This window comes from Hordeum vulgare, chromosome 1H (assembly GCF_904849725.1).
Source record: "Hordeum vulgare subsp. vulgare chromosome 1H, MorexV3_pseudomolecules_assembly, whole genome shotgun sequence".
NCBI classification, from domain to species: Eukaryota; Viridiplantae; Streptophyta; class Magnoliopsida; order Poales; family Poaceae; genus Hordeum; species Hordeum vulgare.
The window spans coordinates 204,941,238-204,956,817 of NC_058518.1; positions in this window are offsets into that span (position 1 = coordinate 204,941,238).

Genomic DNA, 15,580 nt, shown 5'->3' on the forward strand with positions numbered 1-15,580 from the left:
GAAAGTCATCAACACATAATACAGAGAAAGTAAAGAGTTGAGGAATTAGAACCCGATTCTCAGAGACGACATTCGTTGATGAACCAGTTCCAACTGTTGTGACAGTTGTACATCTGGTTTGGAGCGTCTTGGTATTGAAACCAAAGGACACCCAGTCCCCGGACACACAGTCCCTACCGTATTCTCCTTGAGCTAAGGACACAAAGTCCTCGCCCAACACTCGTGGTAAGTCTTCACGGCAGACTTCCAAACCCTCACAAACTCGGTCACCCGACGATCCACAATTGACTCCTGGATTGCTCTAGACCACGACACCTAACCGTCTGGAGGATGCACATTCCTCAAAGGTAAAAGGCTTCAGTCCCACACAGGAACAACTTCTCTAGTGATGCTCAATCACTAGGTTTGGTTTGTGGTTTCGGTGGGTGGTGTATTTCCTCACTGATGAATTACTCTCGAAGGCTCTGAGGAATTTGGGTTGCTCTTATGACAAGTGTCAGTTTCTAACGGAGCAGCCAACCAGCTAGTGGTTATGGGGGGCGGCTATTTATAGCCTGGGAGCATCTCGACATGATTTGACACTAATGCCCTTAAATAATATGACGGTTGGAGTGGATAAGACCAGTGACTTGGCGTGGTTATCAAAACGGTCGGGACCCTCAACTATGAGAGTCCTCATGTCACTTATATTCCTCACTTGAGGCTTTTGGTAGGATTTGGCTTGGGTTGAGCATCATGAGGAAATCCATTCCATAGTGTTACTTTGACCCCCTTTAACAGTACGGTGTTCTTATTCATCAAATGCAAAGAAAGTAAAACAGAAAACGTAAATCTTCACGCTTCAATTTCTTCAGAATGATTTTCTTCAGGAACCACCGGTCTTCTCAATATCAATGTCTTCACGAGGAATATCAATTTCATTGCAGATTCCTCGCGATTCATTTCTTCAGCTTCCGACCAATTTCTTCAACTGAAGATATACAGTTTTAGGGGTCGATATTCTTCAAATATCCCAAACTCCTCAATGACTTATAGATCCTGTGTATACTCACAAACACATTAGATACTTAACCTATAAGTCTTCAAACCACCAAAATCACTAAAGGGCACTAGATGCACTTACAACTGAACCTGCTTCACTGAAGCCTGACTTGCGCGTGATCAGCCGGAATAAACAACTAGGGCTGTTGCATAAGCCTTCTTGGGGTAGCGCTAGAGTTTTGCAAACTCGTCATATCCCGTCGTAACTCAGCGAGTCGACGAACTTTATGACTATCTTTGTGGCATCGCCCAAAGGTTTCATAAAAATATTATAACCCGCCGCGACTCACTGAGCTGGCTTATTGTTTATAACCCGACGCGACTCACTGAGCTGGCTTATTGTTTGTAACCCGCCGAGACTCACTGAGCCGACTTATTGTTTTCTCTGATAAACAGGGCAAAGAACATTTTTGTCAAAACATGACAAAACTTTGGGAAAGGCGATTCATATTAATGAAGGATGAAACTTCCAAACATAAATCGCAAGGTACGGTTATCATACTGTTTTCCTGAATCCTAAGACTATTACATGGCTCACCAGGCCATACCAGGGCATCATATCCCGGTGAGAAAGGAATCAACATATTCCTGGAGGATAAAACTTCATGACAATTCGGTTTAAGCTGCCTCCGGGTCACCCTGCTTCGAGCTTTCGCTGTCTTCGATCTGTAAGTTGCCTAGTTTCCAATTGCAATTGGACAAGGTGACAAACTTGTCTTCATCAGTCAAGATGGAGGACAGATCAACGTCAAAGTCAAAAGGATTGTTATGGCGTCGGGGAGTCAAGCTGGTGACTTCATACGAAGGAAGAGTCACCCTTTTGTTGTGTCATCATAAGCTGTCTGGTATTTGCCTAAGTCTAGGCCAGCTGCTAGCTGAGTCACCACAGAGCGAGACTCTTTCACACAATGATGGTAATCCTCCTCGGTGAAATATGATGCGTCATCTTTTAACTCTAGAAAGCCGGCAGCTACCTCGTCCAGCTTAAGTTCGGGAACATAGGCCAAACACCGGCTTAGGGTGGTCAGAGCTCCTTTACGGGCGACTGACCTTTTTAACTCTTCTAACTGGGGCGACAATGTTGATAGGCAACCCAGCACGTGCTCGATGGATTTTATGGGTTCCCTGCTGCCCATCACGACCTTCATAGTCATCATGCCACTCGTGTATAACTTTTGTGTGAATGTATAAATCGCTTTCAGCTTCAGAATGCAGTCATTTTGCAGGGTGGCGGCTGGTGGACCTATGAGTGGCAAAACAAGATAATTAGCATTTGCAATATGCTTTGCAGCACTTTTCAGCAGAAGGTAATTGACCCTTACCAAATATAGCTTGGGCCATGTTGGAGATATGTTGCTTCAAGCCGGAGAGTTATTGAAGAGCGGCTTTCAACTTTTCTTTGGCTTGTTCCGCCCGTTTCAAGATGGCGGCTTGTTCAGCATGGGCCCTATCTTCGAACTTTTTGTGCTCGTCTTTCATCTTCTCCATGTCAGAAAGGGCAAGACGAAATTTTTCATCAAATTTAGCCCGAGCATCCTGCTGTTCAGCTAAGCTTTCTTTTAAGCCGGCCATGGTTGAGTCAGCTCGAGTCAAGGATTCCTGCAAACAAAATATTGGGGAAGCAAGTTTCATGACCATTGCAAGCAACCTCCCTGACACTTGGGGGCTAATGTATGACTCATTTCTTTTAAGGTCATACCTTCATTCTAGATCCGACTCATCTTTCAAAAGATGACCCAACCCTTGGGGGCTATAGGTTGCAGAAATTATATATTACAAATTCAAGACCCGACTCATCTTTCAAAATATGACCCGGCCCTTGGGGGCTACATGTTGCAGAAATTTTAGATTACAAATTCAAGACCCGACTCATCTTTCAAAAGATGACCCGACCCTTGGGGGCTATAGGTTGCAGATTTTATATTACAAATTCAAGACCCGACTCATCTTTCAAAAGATGACCCGGCCCTTGGGGGCTACAGGTTGCAGAAATTTTATATTACAAATTCAAGACCCGGCTAATCTTTCTAAAGATGACCCGACCCTTATGGGCTACAGGTTGCAGAAATTTTATATTACAAATTCAAGACCGGGCTCATCTTTCAAAAGATGATCTGGCCCTTGGGGGCTACAGGCTACATAAATTTTATGTTACAAGTCCAAGACCCAGATCATCTTTCAAAAGATGACCCGACCCTTGGGGGCTACAGGTTGAAGCTGTTCTTTGCCAATATAAGTTCAACGTCCGGCTCATCTCTACAAAGATGACCCGGCCATTGGGGGCTACACATTGCGGAATGATACAAAAGTATGATTCATCATGGATGACCTGCCCTTTTGAGGGCTAATGGAAGGATATATTAACAAAGATAAAGATGTCATGCCTCATGTTTGACTCGCATCAAGTTGGCCAGAATCTTCTCCATCTCGCGGCTTGCTTCCAGGCGGCTCACAAAACCAGAATACAACTCTTCAAACTCCAATTTTTCATAATAATGAAGTTTTAGCTTGGTGATGTCTTTCTCTACAAATGTTTGGGCATCTTTTGGTGTATGTTTGGTTAAAACCGCGGTTGTCGGATTAGAATAACCAGTACCAGTAACAACAACTGCGTCTGGATCTTCAGTCATCTTAGGAGGACTTGGCGGGTTGATGTTTGCAATCACCTCCCCTTGAGGAATTGAAGGCTTGACCCGGATATCAGGAATATCATCAAAGGTATCGCCATGGATCTTAGCTGGATCTTCTGGAGCTTCTGGGATGGAGGCACCTTTACCAGACATTTCATCCACTTTGGGAGCTGAAGATAAGTCGCCTGTTTTCCTATTCTTTCCTTGCGCTCTGAGAAACAAAGGTACCAATGTTGGAACAAAAGACATTGATGATTGACAGAACATGTTAGTAAAGAAACTTACCCCTGGACACGAATCATTGGGGGGAGAGTCGACATTGTCGAGTCGCCGAATGAAGGAGGTGACGCCTGATGAACAAGGATCCAATTATTGAATAAATTACAAGAATACCTTACACAAGAAGGAAAGGATGTTCGCGGAAACATACCTCGCTTTGCCATTTTCGACCAGTTGTTCTTTCCTGTAAGCCGGACACTAGGTCTCCAGAATGGCTTCGAGTATGACGTTTAGGTGTGTAACTCGCCTTCTTCAAAAGGAAATTGGGGTCCAGATGAGCATCTGGGGGAGACATGGGAACTTCCTTACAAATTTGCCTGGACGGCATGGGGGAGAAGAAGGTGAGTCATAAGAAACAAAAATTACCTCGACATCGTGATCCTGGCTCTCATAGTCATCATCCTATAAACAAAGGCGGTAAAGCATAAGTGCAAGTCCAAATGAAACAATAAGGACGAGAAATTTACCTCTGACTGCTCCTCAATAGCCAGAGACTCGCCAACTACGGATGACTCTTTGGGTGCAGCTTTGCCTTTGCTCTTCTTCTTCTTCGTCTTGGAGGGAGGTTTGGTTGTCTTCTTGACAATCGTCTTGGTTCTCTGGGTCCAGAATGCCGATTCCCTCTGATTATGAAAGGCTCAAGACCAGAAACGTAAGTGAGTATATGAAAAGGTTACATTTTGGAGCTGGGTTGTGTACCTTTCGAGCCCGGTTGGTGATACAAAAGGGTTTAAGCCCAATTTTGGAGCAATTTTTGATAGGCTCGCCGCATAGCGTCTTTATGATGTTGACAATGTCTTCTTGCAAGAGCCTCACATTGTAATAGCATCGGGGGTGGTTCAAGTCGCCATCATACTCACACATCAAACCATTTCGGCGACTTAAGGGCAGAATCCTCCATTCTACCCAACAGCGGATCAGGTCAATCCCGGTAAGATCGTTGGTGCTAAGGGCCCTCGTATTTCCAAAGATGGGGACGAAGGTAGCTTCTTCTTCTTCAATCAACTTTTCGGGCAACTCGAAGTCCATAGGTAGGCGATCTTCCCTGAAGCCTGGAAGAGGATTCTCATTTGATGGAGAAGTGTCGCGGCAATAGAACCAAGTCTTTGCCCAACCTTTGGGATGGCTAGGCAATGTGACACCCAGAAAATTGCATTCACGATGCCGCTGAATGTTGACTCCACCCAGTTCAAAGCTAGGACCATGGGCAAATTCTGTCTGGCGGTTCAGATAGAAAAACTTCGGAACAATAGCACGGTGGGCTCTATTTGCAGAAAAGCCTCACAGAAAACTTGAAACTGGCAAAGATTACTGATGGAATTTGGTCCCAAATCTTGAGGATGAAGGTGGAAGAAATGCAAGGCGTCTCTAAAAAACTTTGAGCCGGGTGGTTTGAAGCCTCTCTCCAAGTGATCAGCAAACACGACTACCTCTCCTTCGGCGGGTTGAGGAATTGTTTCCCCGAAGGCAGTCCGCCACCCAATAACTTCCTTGGGATCTAGATTACCCGTTTTTACAAAATTATCAAGATAGGCATCATTGACCTTTGTTGGCAGCCAGTTGCATTTCGAGATAGTGCCCATAACTAAAGAAGTAAAGAGCAGGGCGGGTTGTCAGGAACTGCGGAATTACAACTCACCAGCCAAAATGATCTACGGTGTATCTACAGGGATATTCTAACTCGCCATGGTGAAAGGAGACGGGTTAAGGCTCTAATTTTTTTTCCTTCGGGATATTCTTGATTGGGGGGCAAACATGATTCTAACGACAAACAATAATTTACGGATCTACGGGCATTTCCAATGGAGAAAATAATGCTGGCCGAAAGATCGAACACCGCAGAAGGCAAAACAACACGGTGAAAAATGGTGCGTAGATCTATGAACAACGGATTGATAGGGAACATGACAAGAACTACTGTGATTATAATTTCGTATATGGGTCTACAATACCGCATCCATATGGGCTAAAAAGTAAGGGGATGTCGCGTTCATGGAGTTCTGATGCTGACCTAAGAAGTGAGAAGGTTCGGATCTACTCCTAATGGGAGGAGGAGATTTACCTGAAGGAAGAAGGAGATGCCGGGCGAGGATTGAGGAAGTCCCGCGACGGCGACCGCACCCTCGACTGGCTCGGGAAGCAGCTGGACGACGACGACCTACGACGGGCCTTCGGCGGTGACGAGATTGTCGAGGTACGGCTGGAGAAGACTGTCACGCCCAAGATGCGACCGTATCCTCAATTTAGCACGAAGGCCTCGTCAGGGACAGAAGCGCATCTCGTCGTGTCGCAGGAATGGATATCGATACAAGTACATGTACTGAAAAGAAGAGATATATAGATAGAATTGGCTTACACTCGCCACAAGCTACATCAGAGTCACATCAGTACATTACATAATCATCAAGAGTAAAAGCAGGGTCCGACTACGGACGAAAACAAACGACAAAAGAAGAATGACGTCCATCCTTGCTATCCCAGGCTGCCGGCCTGGAACCCATCCTAGATCGATGAAGAAGAAGAAGAAGAAGCAACTCCAAATGAACAATCAACACGCTCGCGTCAAGTAACCTTTACCTGTACCTGCAACTGGTGTTGTAGTAATTTGTGAGCCACAGGGGAGTCAGCAATCTCATTTCCAAAGGTATCAAGACTAGCAAAGCTTAATGGGCGAGGCATAGTTAAGTGGTGAGGTTGCAGCAACGGCTAAGCATATATTTGGTGGCTAAACTTACGAGTACAAGAAATAAGAGGGGGAAGATCTACGCATAGCGGACGTGAAAGTTGTCAGAATCGTGATTCTGAATCGGATCGGAGCTACGTTGCTAGGATCGTGAATCGTAGAATCTTAACTATCAGGATCGTAGAAACTTAGATTCTATGAGAAAAATCGTAGAATTGGAGGGGCTAGTTTGGATCGTAAGATCGTAAGACTTAAGTCAAGATTCTGACAACTTTGGCGGACGTGAACTACGGATGGTCAAATGAATGATCCTGAACACCTATCTACGTTAGACATAACCCCACCGTGTCCTCGAGCGGAGAAAGAACTCACGAAAGAGACAGTCACGGTTACGCACATAGTTGGCGTGTTTTAATTAAGTTAACTTCAAGTTATCTAGAACCAGTGTTAAACAAAGTTTCCACGTTGCCACATAACCATGGGCACAGCTTTTCGAAAGATTTGACAATGCAGGGGTGCTCCAACTAGTCCATCACAAATTACCACAAGCCGCATAGAAATCCTCAATCACGAAGCTCGCGATCTCGTCGGATTCCTTAGTGGAAAACCTCAACTCTGAGATTACCCAAAGAATCACCGGAATCCCGATGCACAAGATATCTCGTCAAAGGTAAAACTAATCCAGCAAGGCCGCCTGACGTGTCGACGATCCCGATAGGATCCGCGTATCTCATTCTCAGGACTCGACGGATAAGCGAAACGTACGGTGGCCTGATAGAAATCTCCCGAGTTGCCCCGGGTTGGCCCCGCACGGTGCTCTGTTTTGGACCAGCACCATCAGCACTGGCCCTACTTGTATTATGTAGAATTACTCCTCGGGTAGCGCTAACTCCCTATGCATTTCAGTATTATCAAATTATTATATTGGGAAAATGTAGTACCAATGTTGGGCCTTGCCAGACTAGCTTTTATCTAAACCAGTTATCAAGGGGGTCTCCATAACAACCACGATCGTGTTAGGAGCGCTCAATTGTGGAACATAACACCGGTAGCCGAAACTAAGGGGGCAAAGGTGGAACAAAACACCAGGCTAGAAAGGCCGAGCCTTCCACCTTTTACCAAGTATATAGGTGCATTAAATTAAATATCATTAATATGGAGATATAACAAGGAACCCATGCTTTCACATGGAAGCAACTGCACCTGCAACTAGCAATGCTAACACAGGGTTAAGCAAGCAGTAACATAGCCAATCAGTGGTTTGCTAGGTTGAATAGGTTGAAGGTTTTTCATGGCATTGTTGAGAGGCTGATATTTAACATGTGGTAGGCAACGAGACATAACGATAGAAATGGCAAAACTAGCATGGCAATGATAGTAATGGTATCTAGGGAAATGGTCATCTTGCCTGAGATCCCGCTTCGAAGAAGAATGACTCCGTGAAGCAGACGAACCAATGTAGTCGAACGGGTCCTCACAATCCGACACGCTTGCGGAACCCTATCGAGACGAAGCAAACCGGAAACACAAATCAGCACACGATATTCACCACACGATGCACAACCCTATGATGCATGAGCAGTGAAAACATGCAAGACACGACATGACAATTCACACAAACAGATACTACACATTAAGTGAAGTTCAATATGCAACGAGTTGCACATTGACGAAACTCCACGTTTAATTATTTAGTTCTATCCCGATTAGATACACGACATTATTAAATGTGGTTAAACATGGCAAGAGGTGAAGTGTAAATTAAACTATCTATCTAGGCATTTTAAATGAGGTCGGAAATGACTTATAGCACCTCCGAAACGACCTCACAAGTTAATTTACAATTCTGTCCAGATCTTTACTAACACATTTAATTAGTTGTTCAACAGCAAAACAAATAGGTTCACGTGATTCTACGCGTCGAGACAAGTGATTTACACATAGAGAACATCTCCAACGGAGCTACGGTTCAAAAGATACAAGCACCGCAAGATATGATGGCATGAATGCAATATGTGTGCAACAACGTTCACGAGCACTTCAAAACATACAACCAGTAAGAGAAAATGAAACTACACGAGCTTCTAAGCAAGTTTCATATAGGACACGATCAAATCAGAGCTACGGTTCATAAACTACGAGCAAAACAAGATATCACTACAATCTGCCAAAATCAGCCACATAGCATTTTCCACACCCCACAAATACGAGCTACCCAACTCAAATATAATCAACCAAGGCATGACACGGAAGAGGGCAAGAAGCACTACAACAAACAGCTTACAACAACTAGCAAGACAGCAAGGAACACTAGGTAAAGAAGACACAACATGGCATCTCACACACTATTTCAGACTTAGTGAAAATAGCAGTTTATGAAGCTGCAGTTTTCGACCTGAAGCCATATTGACAGCAGAAAAAGCTCTAGCTACATGACTCCAAATGGCATGAAAATTCACAGCATGCTAGAGAAACACAAGGTCTACAACTAACTCCATTGCACCAACCTCAAAAGAGCTACAGATCACAAGATACAAGCAAGACAAGACAACAACAAAATATAACAGATTCCAGACTCAGAAATATTTCAGCACGTCCAAATCAGCACTATTTCTAGCAACTTGAGAGCAAGCAAACGACACCTAAACATGCATTTGTATTGCAACCAAAAATACCAGGGGCTAGACTAAACATCAAAGAACAACTCCCTAGTTGACAACTCCATCGAACGAAGCACGGAATAAATCCTACGAAAAAGACAAGAGGGCAACATGGCAAAATATCGCACGAACTAAGTTACTCAAAAGCTAAAACTAATTGCACAGAAAAATCCTGCCCCGAAAACATATAAAATATGTGGGGTTGCAACACAAAAATATTACCACATGTAAATGCGAGATAAAGACCTAAGCACGGAAAATAATCTAGCGGCAAATCCCTACGCGCAAAATTACCAACGGCTACTCTAATATACATGGAAAGATGGTTCCTAAAACATGGGCATTTATACTAAGGCATCTGAGCAATTCGAACACGCGCTGAAAATAAACTACAGAGCGGATCCTATTGGAACACCACGTAAATCTATGCATACGGCGTCTCAAACTACGTCAAAAAATTATGCATGTTGCAAAAACATAATTTACGCGCAAAACTACACAAAATCCATATGCTACATCTCGCGATCCGACAAACGGTTTAAAAGTTACGGGGGTTTTACTAAACGTCCAATTCCTGGAATTTAATTAAATTCCGGGAAAAGAAAAAAACCTAATCTACCTTTCGGGCCGAACAGGGGCGCTTACCATGGGGCCTATGGGCCGGTTGGAGGGGCGCTGGAGGCAGGCAGCTGCTGGGCCAAGGGGCTCTACGGGAGGAGGCCGGCCCACAGGGGCGAGCTGGCCTTGCGGGGAGGCGCGACGCACGAGGGCGTCGTGCTCCTCGTCTCTCCCGTGCTTGGGCCATGGCGGCTAGCCGGCGGGAGACCGGCGGAGGACGGCGAGAGACCGGCGGGGAATGGCGGATTCGCGAGAGGGTCGCCTGATCTGCCCATCCCTGGGTGGCGGCCGGAGCACAAGGCGGGGGACGGCCGGCGGGAGCGCAGATCGGGGCGCGGTGGCGGCGCTGCAGCCCACGGCGGCAGGGACATAGGTTGGCGCGGGATCTTGGGCGGCACATCCGGCGGCTGCCGGTGGCTAGTGGCCGGCGGGAAGGTGCGGCGGCACGAGGAGCTCGGCAAGGCACGACCCGGGGCAGCTCGGGGTGAGGATGTTGCCTCGGGCGAGCGGGCGGCTCGGTGACGAATCGGGCCCGGCGGGTCGGATCTGGGCTCACGGGTTCGGCGGCGCGAGGAGGAGGTGGGAGGAGGCTGCGGCTAGGGTTTGGGGTGGCACGGGAACCGAGGTGGGCTAGGGTGTGCTCAAATTAGGAAGGGGAGGGTCTATTTATAGACAAAAGGGGGGCAAGGTTAACCGGAATTCCGTTCCGGATCCAACCGTGTGGTCGGATTCGGATGATTCCGAACGCGGGAATGGTTACGAGGCCGTGTAGAGTGGATATCCGGAGACGAGAGGGAGAACGGGCGGCACGGCAATGAATTTTAGAACACCGGCAGACATCCGACGGTAGACAGAATACGGTGCCGCTACGGTCGATCGTTCGGGTACCCGACGGACTCCGATCGCGACGAAATTCGACAGGCGGCCTAGCTATAACTAATCACGACAGCATGCCAAGTTTCACCTCGATCAGAGAAAGTTTTCAACACACTTTTAAAACAGGGTTTTGACGATGCCGCGGGCGCGTGCGTGTGCGGTCGGGCTCAGAACGGACAACGACGAGAACCGGCAACTAACAACGGACGCAAGTTTTGAAAACTGGCGGCAACGGAGATGCCGATGCAATGCTGATGATGCGCATGATGCGATGATGATGCGACAAAAGAAAATAGACAGACGACAAAAACGGAAAGAAAGGGGAATCTTCTGGAACGTCGGTCTCGTGCTGTCACAACTCTCCTATACTATAAGAGGATCTCGCCCCGAGATCCAAGAATGGAAGGGGGAGAGGATGAGAAAGCAAGAGGTAAAACTTAATCGCTTCTTTGACAAACGAGTGAAACCAACGATCCTTGAAGGTTGCAAGAGATGAGGAATGATATGAGAAAGAAGCAAGAAGTCACGGAAAATTTTGGCAGCACTTCGGTAGGAAAATGGGACAAAAAATTCGAAAAGGTAGGAGAATTAGGCAATATTCACAACAAACAAGGAAATAGAGCAAGGGAACACCATGATCTTGATAGAACAACAAGATTGACCCAAAAGAGAAACAACACAATGCCTCCAGAACAATAGAATAGGAACTAGCTCATACGGAAGAAGAGAATGAAGAAAAGAATGACAACTACCATCTCAAATGAACTTGACAAGCACCCTTGCGAGAAGAAATGAACGTAGTTGTTGGAAAACAACAACGAAAGAACAAGATAGTAGTGGGCTTATGGAAACCTTTTCAAATTAATGAAGTGACAACCAACCACTAACAAAAACAAGGATTGATTGGGGGAAACAAGATAAGAACAATTCTTACACCAAGAGGATACATTGAGAACTTAGATTAATAACAAACACCATGATAGCAACCATCCATAGGAAAAGCTTTAGGTGAAATCCAAACCAAGATAGCTCAATGAAGAAATCATGGGTTGCAAATATCTCATGATCATAGAATTGGTGGGTTTAATTATCTCATTCTTGAAAGGAATTTTCTTCGAGGCCCCTACACTAACAAGAATGCTATAATACCACCTCAAAGGATAAAGGAAGAACAATTTCACATATAAATGCAAGAGAAAGGATACTTGAGGTTCTTCAACAAGAATCTTGAAGAACACCTGAAAATGGATTGAACCCTTGATGAACCACCATGAAGGACCTCCGTATACAAATGAATGATGCAACGATATGACGGTAGAAAAGAATAAGAGTATGACCTTGCCAGGATTTAGATGAAGCCTCACAAAAATATACTTGATAGACTTGGAACTTCGGAAAAGAAAGATAAGCACTTGCGAAAAGAATTGATATCATGAGTCACTCCGGAAGAAGAATTCAGATTACTATGAACAAGAATAAGAATTATGTTATGGTTATCCTTCATCAAGTTAAATTGATGACAAGCAACAGATTTAGCATACCACTTATTCTTCTTGAAAGAACCTTGAAGAGATAGAGAGATAACCACCACTTGAAGTATAAACGAAGGAAGCACCAGTAAGAATTCACAATTGAATGGGGATACCAAGAATTAATGGAGATACAAGAGAATGAAGAGATCATGATCCACCTGAAATAAAACTAGAACAAGGCACCGGATAACCAAGAGACGAAATAAGAGACAACAATTGAGAAGAATTGAGGATGATAGCTGAAAGCTGAGAACGAAGAATCTTCTGAAATGATGGCCTTCAGAGGAACGAGAAATAAAAACAACCCAGAAACGCACCGGATAGCAAGAAAGGGATTACTCAAGATAGAAACAATTGAAAGGATAACACGAAGCTGAGATGACAATCTTCACAAGAATGGAGCAAGATTTGAGAGAAACACTCCTTCGAATTTGCAAGCTGAGAATGATGGCGATAAAGAACACCAAGAATACTGAGACACTCCGGAATAATGAAGAATGAAGGGTTTAGGCAAAGACAAAAATAAATTCAAATTGATCTTGGAGAAGGAATATGACTGATGAAATTCATACTTATGTCATGGTTGAAAAAAATTAAAGTTCTCCGGAAAGATTACAAGAGCTATATAAGATCCTCGGAAAAACCTATGGGTTATGGGCCCACTTAAAGAAACCATCGTTGAAAAGATTGCTAGTAAGATTGATATAGCACCGGTACAAATGAAGACTAGATGAGGTTAGCACCTCGAAATAATTAAAAGGATTGGAAACAAGAACCTCTGAGATAACTTCAACGCTCCGGATAGAAAGAGAAGAATGAATAACAAGAAGACTCATAAGAATACCCAACATGGGAAAGAATTTACGAGGATGAAAAGGATATGCTGAACACGGACATCTGAATTAAATTCACCGGGAAGGAACAAAATGAAGAAATGATGAACTCGACTCCTCAGAATGTTCACAATGAATCAGCGGCTACAAAAAGGAAGAAGAGATAGCGGAAGCATCACTCAATAAGAAGGCAATTGGATGAAATCCAAACACTAAAGTAAAGGGCGGGAGGGCGGGGAAAAACAAAGACAGCTTGGGACAGATGAGATGAACTCCGGAATAAAGAGAGAATGATCTTGCAAAATTGAGAGGATTGAGTTCACTTGGAGAGAAACACATCGGTTGGAAAAGAATTAACATGACGACTCCGGTTGACAAAATTGATAAGACAATTGATTGAGCAAAAGGATTAGCACTCTCATATGAATATGAGAACACTGCTTAGAAACGATGTGAAGTCACCGCTTGACATCGAAGCAACTTGAATTACCATATTCCAACAAAACAAAAGGTGCGGCTTGCTATTAGCCAGAACAAACTCATGAGAAAGATTTCGTCCGATATTTTCGTGGACACGATCGCACGGGCTCGATTTTACAGTAGCCATCAAGTGCAAGGCAGTGCACCCGACATACGAAGCGTCCCCGAGTCGTAGCAAGCTACAAGGACTCTTTAAGACACAACGTGTACCACTATAAGTCGACCGTGAACAAACGAATCCATTAGATGTCGAACCCAACCTAACATCATGCATTTGTTGGAAGATTGTCCTATAAGCAAATACTTGAATTCCCACCTAATAATTCCCGAAATATCTGGTCATGCAATCTGGTACACGGATACAAGGAGTAATATCACACAACTCCTATACTAACCCGTCACCTGTATCACATCCGTCAACACACAACCAGAATCTCAGACCTTCATCTACTACAGACCCTCGTGATCACAACGATACAAAGTATGGCAGTACTCCCGGACAATCTGCACCAGTACGAGGGACATCGGGGTTATCTCGCCACTACTAGTATTGAAGCAATTATGAACATCGTTCGTTCTCAGATACTAAGAAATCTGAATGATAACGATGTGCTCAAGAATCCCCTGGAGCTCAACTCCCCGGAAGAAATTCAAGTCAGACAGGAGGCACCAAGACAGAACTCCGTCACATCGGCATCATATAGATCCCAAAAATATCCGCGTGATCCTAATTTTTTTTGAGTGAGAAGAGGAGTAGAATAAATGATTACGTCAAGATTCCTCACCAGAGCATAGAAGAGGAGAAAAAGAATCCTACTCTCCGATATATAACTAGACTCAAAGCAGTTTTTCACTAGACTCGACTCGGCCAAGTTCAATCAATCAAGGGGCTCCTAGGTCGGTACTGCTCTGATACTAACTTGTCACGCCCAAGATGCGACCCTATCCTCAAATTGGCACGAAGGCCTCGTCAGGGATAGAAGCGCATCTCATCGTGTCGCAAGAATGGATATCGTTACAAGTACATGTACTTAAAAGAAGAGATATATAGATAGAATTGGCTTACACTCGCCACAAGCTACATCAGAGTCACATCAGTACATTACATAATCATCAAGAGTAAAAGCAGGGTCCGACTACGGTAAAAAACAAACGACAAAAGAAGAACGACGTCCATCCTTGCTATCCCAGGCTGCCGGCCTGGAACCCATCCTAGATCGATGAAGAAGAAGAGGAAGAAGCAACTCCAAATGACCAATCAACGTGCTCGCATCAAGTAACCTTTACCTGTACCTGCAACTGGTGTTGTAGTAATATGTGAGCCGCACGGGACTCAACAATCTCATTTCCAAAGGTATCAAGACTAGCAAAGCTTAATGGGTGAGGCATGGTTAAGAGTTGAGGTTGCAGCAGCGGCTAAGCATATATTTGGTGGCTAAACTTAAGAGTACAAGAAATAAGAGGGGGAAGATCTACGCATAGCGGACATGAACTACGAATGATCAAATGAATGATCCTGAACACCTACCTACGTCAGACATAACCCCGCCATGTCCTCGATCGGAGAAAGAACTCAGGAAAGAGACAGTCACGGTTACACACACAGTTGGCGTGTTTTAATTAAGTTAACTTCAAGTTATCTAGAACCAGTGTTAAACAAAGTTTCCACGTTGCCACATAACCGCGGGCATGGCTTTCCGAAAGATTTAACCCTGCAGGGGTGCTCCAACTAGTCCATCACAAATTACCACAAGCCGCATAGAAATCCTCAATCACGAAGCTCGCGATCTCGTCGGATTCCTTAGTGGAAAACCTCAACTCTGAGATTACCCGAAGCATCACCAGAATCCCGATGCACAAGATATCTCGTCAGAGGTAAAACTAATCCAGCAAGGCCGCCCGACGTGTCGACGATCCCGATAGGAGCCGCGTATCTCGTTCTCAGGAC